This window comes from Sturnira hondurensis, unplaced genomic scaffold, assembly GCF_014824575.4.
Source record: "Sturnira hondurensis isolate 20B ecotype Veracruz unplaced genomic scaffold, ASM1482457v3 Scaffold0000780, whole genome shotgun sequence".
Lineage (NCBI taxonomy): Eukaryota > Metazoa > Chordata > Mammalia > Chiroptera > Phyllostomidae > Sturnira > Sturnira hondurensis.
This window is the reverse complement of record NW_028073411.1, coordinates 11640772-11653218: the sequence shown is the minus strand read 5'-3', so window position 1 is coordinate 11653218 and position 12447 is coordinate 11640772. Positions and strand designations below refer to the sequence as shown.

The 12447-nt window shown below is 42.4% G+C and overlaps 1 protein-coding gene across 2 annotated transcripts in view; it reads left to right on the top strand.

Annotated features, from left to right (window-relative positions):
* The window catches only part of C1QTNF7 (C1q and TNF related 7), a 93244-nt gene that overhangs the window by 25370 nt on the left and 55427 nt on the right, over positions 1-12447 (top strand). The window contains exon 1 of one of the 2 annotated variants that reach the window (XM_037045627.1): positions 1743-1942. The exons of the other annotated variant lie outside the window; for it this stretch is intronic. The gene's annotated coding sequence lies outside the window, so the exon portion shown is untranslated. Of the gene's footprint in view, positions 1-1742; positions 1943-12447 lie in introns of those variants that run through there. 2 annotated transcript variants of the gene reach the window in all.

Below are 12447 nucleotides of genomic sequence, written 5' to 3'. Positions count from 1 at the left end.
AAGTCGGGGTCATTACTTGGTACTTCCACAACATTTGCACTTTCCAAATATCAGCATGCACATCACTCCACATTTCTTGCCATTACGCAGTACCACCTGGGCCATGTCGTCACCTAAGGTTTTCCTACAAATATATTTTTTTCGTTAGATAGTTTATGCCGATGCGATGCAGGCAATGCAGCTCATTGGGGCTGTTGTTTAATCCCTAGTCTGTCTTGATATAGCCACTGAACCCAACTAAGACAAGACTCCATTTATAAGTTGCTCTAATAGACAATAAAGTGCAAATCTGAATTGCAATGACATGGAAAGAATGGATTTATAAAAGGGCAAAGGAAGTGAATGCAATGATTAAATATGGGCTGGATTCAAAGCGTGAGCATTTTCACAAGTGAGGCTGGTTTTGATTTACTTGCTCTTTGGTTGTGGCCACTTCCAGGGAAAGACAGCCTGTCGGTGCTAAAAGTCTATGGATGCTTTTCTATGTGGTTGAGCACGTGTTTTCTCTCTCTTTTTTAATTCCTACTGTTAGAGAAGTGAAATACTGTATTTTTTGAACTAGAAGACGCACTTTTCTTCTCCCCTCCCCCAAACTCGGGAGGAATAATGGTTGTCAATGCTACTGTTGAGTTCTTTTTCCCTATTTTCTTCCTCTAAAACCTAGGCCATTGCTAATAAGCACTATCTCAGTGAAGACCTCCCTCCAGCAAATGAGTTAGGCACAGCAGACGGGGATCTTGCCCCCAGTAAGAAAACTCTGGTTTGGGGGGGTTTACATGGGGCTCCCTCCGCTGGTGTCAGAAGCAGTGGTGAGCTTCAATGTTCTGGCTTCAGGCCCAGTGACCTTTCCATGGCAAATTGCAAAGCGCACCTTTCCTTCTGATCTTGATCTTGTTTTCCAAGGTCAAAGTTTTATCCATGTCCAATCCCATCCCCTGACCAATATTGTTCTTCTCCCCCAAGTCCCTTACTGGCTTCTTGAAGTGAAAGAAATAATATTAAGTGGAACATGAAAATGTAGAGGAGAAGCGAAGCATGTAAATTTGGACCTGTTAAAAAAACTCCCACACCTGACATAATTGATTTCATCCTTGAAGTTCTTTCTCCGTGATCAGCACATTATGTGACCAAGCAGGGGTAGCTATTATTATCATCCCCATTGCGCAGCTGTGAGAACTAAAACACTAAGGGCGCCATCGAGGGACATGCAGCCTAAAGATCAAGAGCTGGATCTCAAACCTCTGTGTCTGTCTTCACCTCCCTGTGGTCCCCATTCTTCCTCTCACTTCCTGTGTGACCTGGTCAAGGCAGGCGGGTAACCCTGAGCTTCATTTCCTTCCACGACAGACGGAAGGAGCTGACCCACAGGGTCTCCAGGAACACTCTGTATGGTGGCTGGTAACTAAGCCACCACCACGGGCCTTGAAGACCAAAGGTGTCCTGGTTTCCCCCAAGAAGAAAAATGAGAAAGCGTGTAACTTCAATTTTGTACTTACAACGAATATTGTCCAGACTCTTTGCACTGTTTTTCCAAATACGATTTGGGGAGCGAGCCAACAGATAGGGAAGGATATTTGTTTTTGTTTGTGAGGTCAAAAATACTTCTTTGGAACTCCATCAAACAAATAGGAGGTCTGCGTGGACCACAGAGCCACGGCACGCCGTGGGCCTTGCGTGTTCCCTCTGCCGCTGCCACTGCTCCAAGCCTGGGAGAATGCTTTTGAAACAAATCAGGAAATTACTTATCAGACTGAAGCCCCAAAGGGTTATGAGCTTGCCTTGCTGCCAAAGGGAAGGGGATTTCAAGTGAATGCTCCACAGCTGTTCGCAGACTCCAGCTGTTGGAAGGTCTTGCAGGAGATGGAAGCAAGGAGCCCGCCGTCCCGATGGAAGTGAACTTCTTCAGGCTCTTTTTCTCCCGGAGATGAGTCTTTTGGCTCAGGTTGGTGTTACTCTTTCTCTGTTCTTCTCTGAGGTTTGGGGGTGTTTACTGACTGGGTCTGACTCAATGAAACCTCCTCTGGGGAGGCCTCTGCTGAACAGAGGAGAGCAAGCAGAAGGCGTGAGAGCTGGCTTTGCGTGGGGAGAGTTGGTTTTGAAAGCAGCCCTTGTCTTAGAAATCATGCTCCTGAGTGGCCATAAATCCATATTCAAAAGACTGTGAGGCTGACAGGATATCCTGTGGGACCTTCACCCAGAAAAACAGGATTGTCATCGAGTCTGCGCCTACATAATTCAAGTTTAAGTTGCTTCTTTCATTTTGATATACTGTAGGATTTTACTAGAGGAAAAGAACACAGTAAAGCTAATATGGTTCCATGGAGATTTCCCTGTCATAGTCTAAATCTTGTGCTCAATTTGTCTTTGGTTAACAGTGCTAATTTATTTACTGTTTATTTTTTAAAACAAATGTACTTGTTGCTCCACGTGGCTGTGGGGGTGGTAATGCATCCCTTGCAATGTAGGGCTATAAGCCTCTAGACTATGTTGGTAAAACAATGGGTTTGTATTAACAGAAATTATAAGAATGAATTGTAGCATTTCATAAATAGTGCATTGTACTAGAGTGTGTTTCTCTCTCGGGTATTTTGAGTTGTATTTGGTTCAGGACTGGGGAGTGATTTGGGGGATATAGCTAACTGGTAGGAAATGGTTTGGTTTTGGTCAGCCTTTATTTGGTGAAACCCTCAATCTTGCCTTGAGTGTCCTCTTCCAGGGCCCCTCATCAAGAGCCCTAGGGCTGCTGGGAACTTGTGCCCCCAGATCTCACACCCTCCCGTCGTCAGACTGTGTCAGTGCGGCCTGATGCCTGATTTGAATTAGAAGCCCTCACCCCCGCAGCCTGGCTTGTATCATCCTGATGCCCTAGAAAGCTTCCAAAAGGACAAGAATATTGCTCTTAGCTCTAGTCAACATCCATCTTCCTTTCTTCTCTTTTAGTAATTTTGACTCACTCTTTGGCATCCTGTGAGGATAAGACTGGTCTCGTTCCTGATATGTTAGTGAAGGTCGGCCCATGTGTATGTAAGGCATTGCTGAGGGTCAGGAGGCTTCAGGCAGAAAGGGGTGTGAGTTACTAGGAATTCATCACCACCTCTTTCCTATGTAGCCCTCCATTATCAATCAAGTTACCTTGACTTTCAGACTCAGGGGATCTCTAACCTTCGTTTAACAAACATATACGTCCAACGTTCTGAAGGCAATAAGGACCAACGTGATGCAATGCTCTCTTTCTCGCGTAAATGTGTTCCCCATTTGTGCAGCCCAAGTGAGCATCCCGTTCATGGGCAATACATTCATGAGTCTGGGCACTGCCTACTGGACACGTGCGGTGTGAGGATCCTAAGAGGGAGGGATGCATGCATGGTTGGGATGTGAAACATTCACATATTAGGCATTACTGAGCATTGACCATGGGCTTGGCCCTCTGCTTTGCATGTCTCATAGGGTCTTCAGAGCTGGCGACTCACTGGTCAGAAGTGGTGGCTCTGTACCCAGAGCCCCTGAGACACATCCCAGGTGGGCCTGCATGGGGTTCAGGGTGATGACTTAACTCCTGGGTGCCTAGGTTTTCTTACTATGAAACAAACAAACAGACAAACAAAACAACAGCAGGATGCATGTGAAGCTTGAGAGTTACCAGTAATGCAGGCACAGGGCTGCTTTTGTCTATCTCATGTCTGAGAAACCAAGGCTAGCGATAACCAGAAACTTCCCCACGGCCACACAGGTGACAGCTGGCTGGCAAGGTGGGATTTGGAAGTAAAGAATCTGGCTTCATCATAATGGAGAAAGCCCCATTTTTGACCATTGCCTCCTTCCCTGTGCTGTTGAGTTCTTTCACATGCATTCCTTTATCCAGTCCTTGCAATGGTCTTCTACATAAATGTCGCTGACCAGTGACCATGAAGGTTTCAGGCAAGAACACGGCAGCTCAAAGATATGAAGTAACCCACCCAAAGTCACATGCCTACAAATTAGCAGTGCTGAGAGCTAAGCACAGGTTTTCAAAAACCCCATGTCCGGTGCTCTTTTCCTGACCCCACGCTCTTGAAAAGGTCAAGCCCCCTGCAGGACAGAGTGCACCAGTGAAGGCTGGTGATGCTCACTGTCAACTGAGCCCTCGGTTCCTGGCCCTGCCTCATGACAGCAGGTGCCTGAGCCCCTTGGTTAATAATTCTCCAGAGGGTTTGGGTGTGCATCAAAGTCTGGTGATCAATCTCCACAGCCTGTCCTGCAATCCAGGAAAAATCCTGGTGACCTTCCCCTGAAAAAGGTGATAATTTTGTTCAAGACAAGGGATTGGGCATTTTCCCTCATTTAAATTTTTGGATTACCCTGCGGTCAGAAGCCACACTGTTTCAGTTATTTACCGTCTTGTTTATGTCCCCGTGCTCATCTCCTCCATTGGCACATGTCACTCTCTAAGCCCTCTGACCATCTGAACTTTTTGTCATCAGCCCCTTTGATTGCATCAGGCTTCAATGATCAGCAGATGGGTAGATGTCTTTCCCTTGGAAATCAGCACAACTGCGTGGAATGCATCACTGTGTTAGAATAACGTGAGCAGTATCTATAACATGAGAAATGTACTCCATAAACTTCACACAGAGAAACCCGCAATGCAATCTTTACTGTGCTGAATAAAATACAATCAGACTGATTTCTCTGAAGACTACTGCAACCCAGATAGATTACAAGCCAAAAAGAGGGTGCCAAAACACACACTGGGGACTTGAGAGGCCTTGGAAAGAGGTCATGGGGGGCGTAGAGGAATAGGAACCATCAGACGTTGGACATGATTTCCTGCGGTGTCAAATATCTGGATTTAAAGGGAAGCATCCCTGGCTTTGAGTTCTGGCTTCACCACTTTCTAACTGCAAGACTCCAATATGTTGCTTACCTCTCAAGCATATGTAACGGACATAAACAACTCAGCATTCAATCCGCAAATATTTATTGAACACTTGCTATGTGCCCAGCATTATTCTAGATACAGCCGTGAACAAGAGCCGAAGTCTCTGCCTTCAGACCTTTGAAGGGGGAAGCAACAGAATCACAAGCCAGAATGTGGCTTTGGAGACTGATAAGTGTCAGGAAGGAAAAAAATATGGTAATGCGACAGTGTGACTGGCAGGTGGGGGGAGGGGATACTTCCTCAGCTAACCTAGTCAGGGACCATCTTGTTGAGGAAGTGGTATTTGGCACAGACTTGAATCATAAGAAAGCCACAAAAGCTGTGGTTAAGTCACTCACCATGTGGCACTAGACAAGCCATTGAAACTCCTTAGGCCTCTGTTTTATCACCTCAGAACTACAGACCTGAAGTCAGTCTTTGGCATGGCTGCTGTCCCTGGAACTGTCACTGGCTTCCCTTGGATTAGCACCGTGTGCCATGGGTAATTATACAAACAGAATAGAAACCATCTCTGAACCAAACTGTATACTGCAGTTACTTCTTCTTTTATTCCATTTTCTGGATTGTTTTAAATATGTTCTTCCTCACCAAAGATAAATTAGTAAGTCCTAAGTAAATGAAGATTAATTTAATGATTCTTCTTTAAACACGCATATCATCGCTACTCCTAGAGGCTGCACTGTGGGAGAAGACAAGACCCACCACATGACAGATGTTTGGGGATGAGCCGTGCAGCTTCACAATGACTTCATGTGTGGCTTCAAGTCTGAAATTGTACATGTGTTAGTGGCGCCAGCAGCGAAGCTGCCAGAAGTCAGTTGATCCAACACGCTACTATTAGCCAAGAATCATGTGTATGGCTTTAAAAAACAATCCCTGGTCTGAAATGTTTCCTTTCTTAAAATGGTGCGGGAGACCTCTCTCGGGTCTGAGACAGCATCTCTCCAACATCAAGTTGACAATGCAGATGACGTGTACCGGAGGAGTCTTCCTCTTTCAGTCAGCCACGTACTTGTGGTCGGAATATTCTTGGCTGGTCTTATTCCTCCATGTCGCCTTTATCACGATAGTGTAAACCTCAGCTATGGATCCACAACCCAGAACGAGAATTTTGTGTGCGCTGCAACAGAAAAGGTACAGGTCAATGTTTTTTATTTTCAAACACTGATATCTTTTTGCTTAATTTTTAAGAATGGGATCTCTCCAAATTGCAAACGTGCTCTTAAAATTGTTTTTAAAACAAAGTCCAAAGTTGAGATCCAAAGACTGAAAACTCAGAGCAAAGAGAGTGAGATCAGAACGTTGGTGTTCCTTAACCCACAGGGCAGCGAGCTGTGGGTGAGTCCTGATGAACCTTAGGGCTCTAAAGCAGTTTCACCCAGTGGGGACATTCGGGGTTAGGGCACTACTGTTCTGAATTTACTTTTATGGCAAATAACATTCCCAGCATTTTAAAGGCATTATCTCCTTACCCTAGTGTAATATGACTATTACTCTGCTTATGTTACTGGTGAGCAACTGAGACTTGGTGTAGTTAAGTAACAAGGAAGTTCTCCATCTAGGAAATGCCAGAACTACACCTTGAACTCATGACCACCCTACTCCATGACTCACAAATGTTCTATTCTACCATTCTACATAAAAAAGATAGTGGGCTTTTTCTTCACATGCAATAGACATTCAATTTAAGTTAAAAACAAAGAATCTATGGCAAGTTTTTAAATGTTGAAATAGCCTTCTGAGAGAGAAGCTGAAAAATGTCTTCTTTGGAGGTCTGGTAAAACCAGATCGGTTATTATATACATCTAGTATGGCTTCAGTGTGGTACTCCCCAAGGTGAGAAGACAGATACAATGACTCCTCAAGTTCCTTTCTGGTTCTTCCAACCAAAGGCCAAGTCTACATCCAGGCAAGGCAAGATGGTGGTGACGTGTTGAGTCCAGCCATTGTCTCTTCCTCCCTAGCTCTATGCCATCACTCTGGCCAAAAGGAGGTCCAGACTTTCTGGAAGAGCCATACTCACTCAGATCACGAGCTTTTCCAGTCATTATTCGCACAACCAGGAAGGGGCCCCAACTCTGTTCCAGTCTGTGCCCAACCAAATGAACACTATTCCAATGGCTCTATTATCTCATTTGACACTGTTTTTTCCAGTCTTCAGAACTACATATTGGGGCCAAAAGAGCATAAAAATAGAAATTTTTTTAAAAAATTCTGGTTGTTGTGTGTATCAGTTAGGATTGTACTTGTCTGTATCAGAAAGTATTGTTTCTTCCACATGTAAAAGGTCTATTTTTCTCACATAAAAAGAAACCCAGATGTATGTAGGTGATCCAAAGACGGTGTAGCTATTCAAAGATGTTACCAGGAAATTAGGCTTTTTCTACTTTTTCTATGCTTTACCAGCATTAGCATGTGGCTTTTATCCTTATTATGAAAGAGTTACAACCTCTAGTTGTTGAATTCATAATCCAGGCAGGATGGCAAAGTTTTTCTCCTTGTCAAACTTTGACTTTTGGGGGAGAAAAGGAAGCACTTTTCTGGGACTTCCCATGTGCCTCTCATTGGACAAACTGTGTCACGTGGCCACTCCTAGCTGCAAGGGAATCTGAAAGCTTGGGTATTCTGTTTTCCAGTCTTTAATATAGAAAAAGGCATGAGGAAAGTGCATTGGGATGGGCTTTGAGTGAGTCAACCTACAATACTTGACAAAATATGTCATATATTCCAAACTTAAAGCAATATATTTGGAATTTTATACATGTAAAAGACTATTTTATATCAACATTTGCTAGCTGCATCTATTTTAATAGTCAATTTTGAGCAGAAAAATATTTTCAAATCAAGTAGTAAGAGGTAGGTAGTGACAGCATTCTACCTGTAGTGCCACAGAGTAATGGAAACAAATTCAAGATCTGAATTCCAGCTCTATACCTAATTAGGTGTGGGATGTCTCTGAAATTCACTTGTTTTATATTTAAAATAGTGGTTATAGAGCTACCCATAGAATTGCTTTAGAATTAAATACCATAGAAAGAGTCTTGAATACATAATAGGTATTCAAGAAATAGTAGTTCTTTTCTCTCTTGCTTTGCACCTTTTAGTCAGCAAGTGCAAAAATGTTCATGATACTCTACTCAGCTGGAGCTGACAGTTGAAGAATCAACTCTTTGATTGCAACAACATTAGAACAAACCCTCTGAATGGTGTGTAGCCTTTCTCTCTCAGTTCATGCCAAGAACCTCTCATCTGAGGCTTCAGCATATTATCTTACCAAGCCAGACAAAAATGTCTAAGTGATTTTGTTTTCCAAACCGCATTGTGTGCTTCAAAGTGCCATCTGCTTGTGACTTGTTACAAAACAGAATCAAGAGAGCCATTTGGTGACATTTTATAAAGTGACTTCAGTGTTTGTTACCGAGGGATATAATTCCTAGAATTTGTGCAATTTGTTCTGTGTTGTTGAGCTGTGAAATGAAGCCTACACAGAGACTTTCAGCTGTTTCAACACATTATCCTCAGCTTAACCCGTGGAGCCAGGTTTTAAATTGGGTTTCTTTCCATTTTAGTTATCTCCCCATGTCCCTCCGACCTTTTCAGTCAAAGATGGATGTTTAAAGTTTATCACCTCATGGTCACCATTGCAAAATTAAAAAGAGGAAACAAACAGACCAAAAAGAGTCCACAAACTTACAGAGCCTAAATCTATCCATCAGCCAAAATCTCATTTCTGTATAATGGTAAGGTGGAGGAAAATGATGGAATGCTTTGCAAAGCCATGAAGTTTAGTTTGTGTATGAGTTCTGTGACCTTCAGCAAACTATTGAATCTTATTCTCCATCCTCCCTTGGAAGAAGGAATGCACATACCTTGCCTCCCATTTCACCTAATTGATATAAATATTATTCAGATAATACACTAGATACACCATTCAAAATGATGCATAATATACTCTAGTCTATTTTTTATTTCCCATTGATTATAGTACAGTTTGTATCATTTTATACCACATAATGAGTCCCATAACCTTCTCAGACTTCCATCTGAACTCTCACTTTATTTTTACAGACAAACTTTCTTGACAAGACTCCACAGCTTTTCCTTCACTCTCTCTTCTATATCCTTCATCTGAATTTAGCCAGTTCTCCCTGGGTTCTTCCTAATTCTAGCTGTTCAGACTAAATATTCCACTCTCTGCAGGCTTACCACCTTTTCTTGACCCAAATGCATCCAGATTTATCTCAAGATCATTGAATATATATATATATGGAGAGAGAGAGAGAGAGAGAGAATATATTCAAAAGAGAATATATATATATATATATGTGTGTGTGTGTGTGTGTGTGTGTATATTTTTTTTCTATTGGATCAGGAGTGTTCCATACAGATAAAATTCCTGCCCCCTGGCCTCACCAGACTGGCATATTGACGAGGATGCCCAACATCGACAATCCAGTGCCATTATCTCTCCTATCACGGAGATCCCCCAAGTGTTTCTATGCTGTGCCCACTTGTGTTCATAAATTTCTAAGCAACAGTCACTATGTAAATCATGGTCCAAATCCTAGTCCTCTATGCAAACCATGGACCTAATTATGTGTATCTTGAGAATAGTAACATTCATAGGAAGGATGGAGTCTCCTGTCTTACCCAAAGCTGATCTTCTTTAAGCAGCCAGAGTGTTGCTAAGTTCCAGTCATAGACAGGGAGAAAGCCACAACCCCATTCTGAGTCACTGGGCCCTGAGTAATTGTGTTCTTTCCAGAGACTCAAGCCATGACTGAAAATGTCTTCCTGAAAAATTTTCCTGGAAAAAAATTTTTTAGCACCCAACTTTAACAAGTCTGGTTACAAAGCCTTAGAAATCAAAGAGTAGAAACAATTTACACCCTCTACTGACTGCTCCTCAGCTACCCCACCCCATTCAGACACTTGCGTATACATACCCCCCACACCTCTCAGCTTCACAGTCCATCTCCAACTTTTAGTTGGCTTTAGATGGAACATTGTGGAAACCAATAAACTTTAGTCAATTTGACTAAAGTTTAGTACCTTTTATGGTCAATGAATATTTGACAAAGGAGGCAAAAACATACAGCGTGGTAAAAACAGTCTAGTCAACAAATGGTGTTGGGAAAATTGGACAGATACATACAAAGACAATGAAACTAGACCACCTTCTTACACTACACAGAAGGATAAACTCAAAATGGATTAAGGACTTAAATGATAGGTTCAAAACCATAAAAATCCTAGAAGAAAACATAGGCTGTAAAATCTCAAACATTTCTTGTAGCAATATTTTTTTCTGATGTATTGCCTTGGGCAAGAGAAGCAAAAGACAAAATAAACAGATTGGACTACATCAAACTAAAAAGTTTTTCACAGCAAGGGAAACCACCAACAAAATGAAAAGACAACCCACTGAATGGGAGAACATATTCACCAATGCTGCATCTGATAAGGGGTTAATATCCAAAATTTATAAAGAACTTAAAAAAATTAACACCAACCCCCCCCAAACAATCCAATTAATAAGTGGCAAAGAACCTGAATAGACACTTCTTCAAAGAGGACATACAGATGGACAATGGACATGTGAAAAGATGCTCAATCACCAGAGAAATGCAAATTAAAACCACAATGAGATATCACTTCACACCTCTCAGAATGGTCATCATCAATAGCCCTGGCTGATGTGGCTCAGTGGACTGAGTGTTCGCCTGAGAACCCAAGGGTCACTGGTTTGATTCCCAGTCAGGACACATGCCTGGGTTGCGGACCAGATCCCCAGTAGGGGGTGCGTGAGAGGCAACTATACATTGATGTTTCTGTCCCTCTCTTTCTCCCTCCCTTCCCCTCTCTCTAAAAATAAATAAATAAGATCTTTTAAAAAGAGAATGGTTATCATCAATATATCAACAAACAATTGTTGACAATGAGAGAAAAGGGAGCCCTCAAGTACTGTTGGTGGGAATGCAGATTGGTGCAGCCGCTGTGGAATGCAATACGGAGTTACCTCAAAAAATGAAAAATGGAATTGCCTTATGATCCAACAATTCCACTTTTGGGAATATATTTTTTAAAAACTGATCACTAATTTGAAATAATATATGCACCCCTATATTCATTGAAGCACTACTTGCAACAGCCAAGATATGGAAGCAGCCGAGGTGCCCACCATTACGTAAATGGATAAAACAATGATAGGACATTTACACTGTGGGATACTACTCAGCCGTAAAAACAAAGGAGATATTACCTGCTGTGACAGCATGGATGGATCTGGAGAATATTGTGCTAAGTGAACTGATCCAGCCAGAGAAAGATAAATACCATATGATTTCACTTATATGTGGAATCTAATAAAATTAACTAACAACCAAAACAGAAAGAGACTCACAGAGAACAGACTGGCAGCCATCAGTGGGGAGAAGGGCTGGGGACTGAGTAAAAAAGATGAAGAGATTCAGCAAAGAAAAAAACCTCATAGGCACACATCGGTATGTGGGGGGAGGTAAAAGAGGGTAAAAGTAGCATAAAGGGGGATTGAAGGAGATTTGACTTGAGATGGTGAACATACCACACAATAAACAGATATACTTAGAATTGTACACCTGAAACCTATATAATGTTATTAACCAGTGTCACCCCAATAAATTCAATAAAATTAGTATAGTTTGGACATAGTTATGACCATCTCTTCTCGAGCACAGAATGGCCAGGCACACCGAAACCCTTTCAGGTAATGGCTTCTGAAGCATCCTTGGGAAAACCTGACCTGTTTTCTTCACCCCTTACTGGTTCTGCAAGATGCCTTGACCTACCAGGTCCACTTTCTTCAGAAGGACAGAGATGCATAGTGGTTCAAGGTGGGCCCAGAGAGCCAAGTCAAGGTTATCTCAAAATGGAAAAGACTTGAACATTTGCATAGGTTGAGAACAATGAGCCATCGTCAGTCAGGCAATCTAGGAGAGAAAAGAGGTTGGTCCAAACCACCACCCAGGAGGAGTGCTTGGTCTTGCCCGGGCATGGGTTCTGACTCACACCTGTGCTCATTGCGGCGGGCAGGAAGCAGATAAGGATGGATGAGAATGTGAGTAAATTAAGGGTGGTAGGGAAATTGAGGGGATCAGGATGATGCTCCTGTTTTCCTCTGGGAGGCTGGAACTGGGATGGTGGCTTAAGATAAGGACGGTAAGCTGATGAAGTGTGTGCCGCAAGCATCCAGCCCAGTTCTTGTCACAGAGTAAGCACTGGGGAAAAAATTGCATTCACTTCTTTCTCCCTTGACAGGTTTAAATTTATAGCAAGTGTTTATTTCCAAGAGATCTCATATAAAATTAGCCACCATGACACCACCCATACCTTTTGCATAAATAAAACATATGAGCCTTCTTGAAACTTTTCTTTTAAACTCTGCATTATAATGAACTTATCTCTTTGAACTTATCTCAGTTTTGAAAATAACTTGGCCCAGGTGCAAACTGTCAGAGAAGCCTTCTAGTCCTTCCGTGACCCCAAAGCCT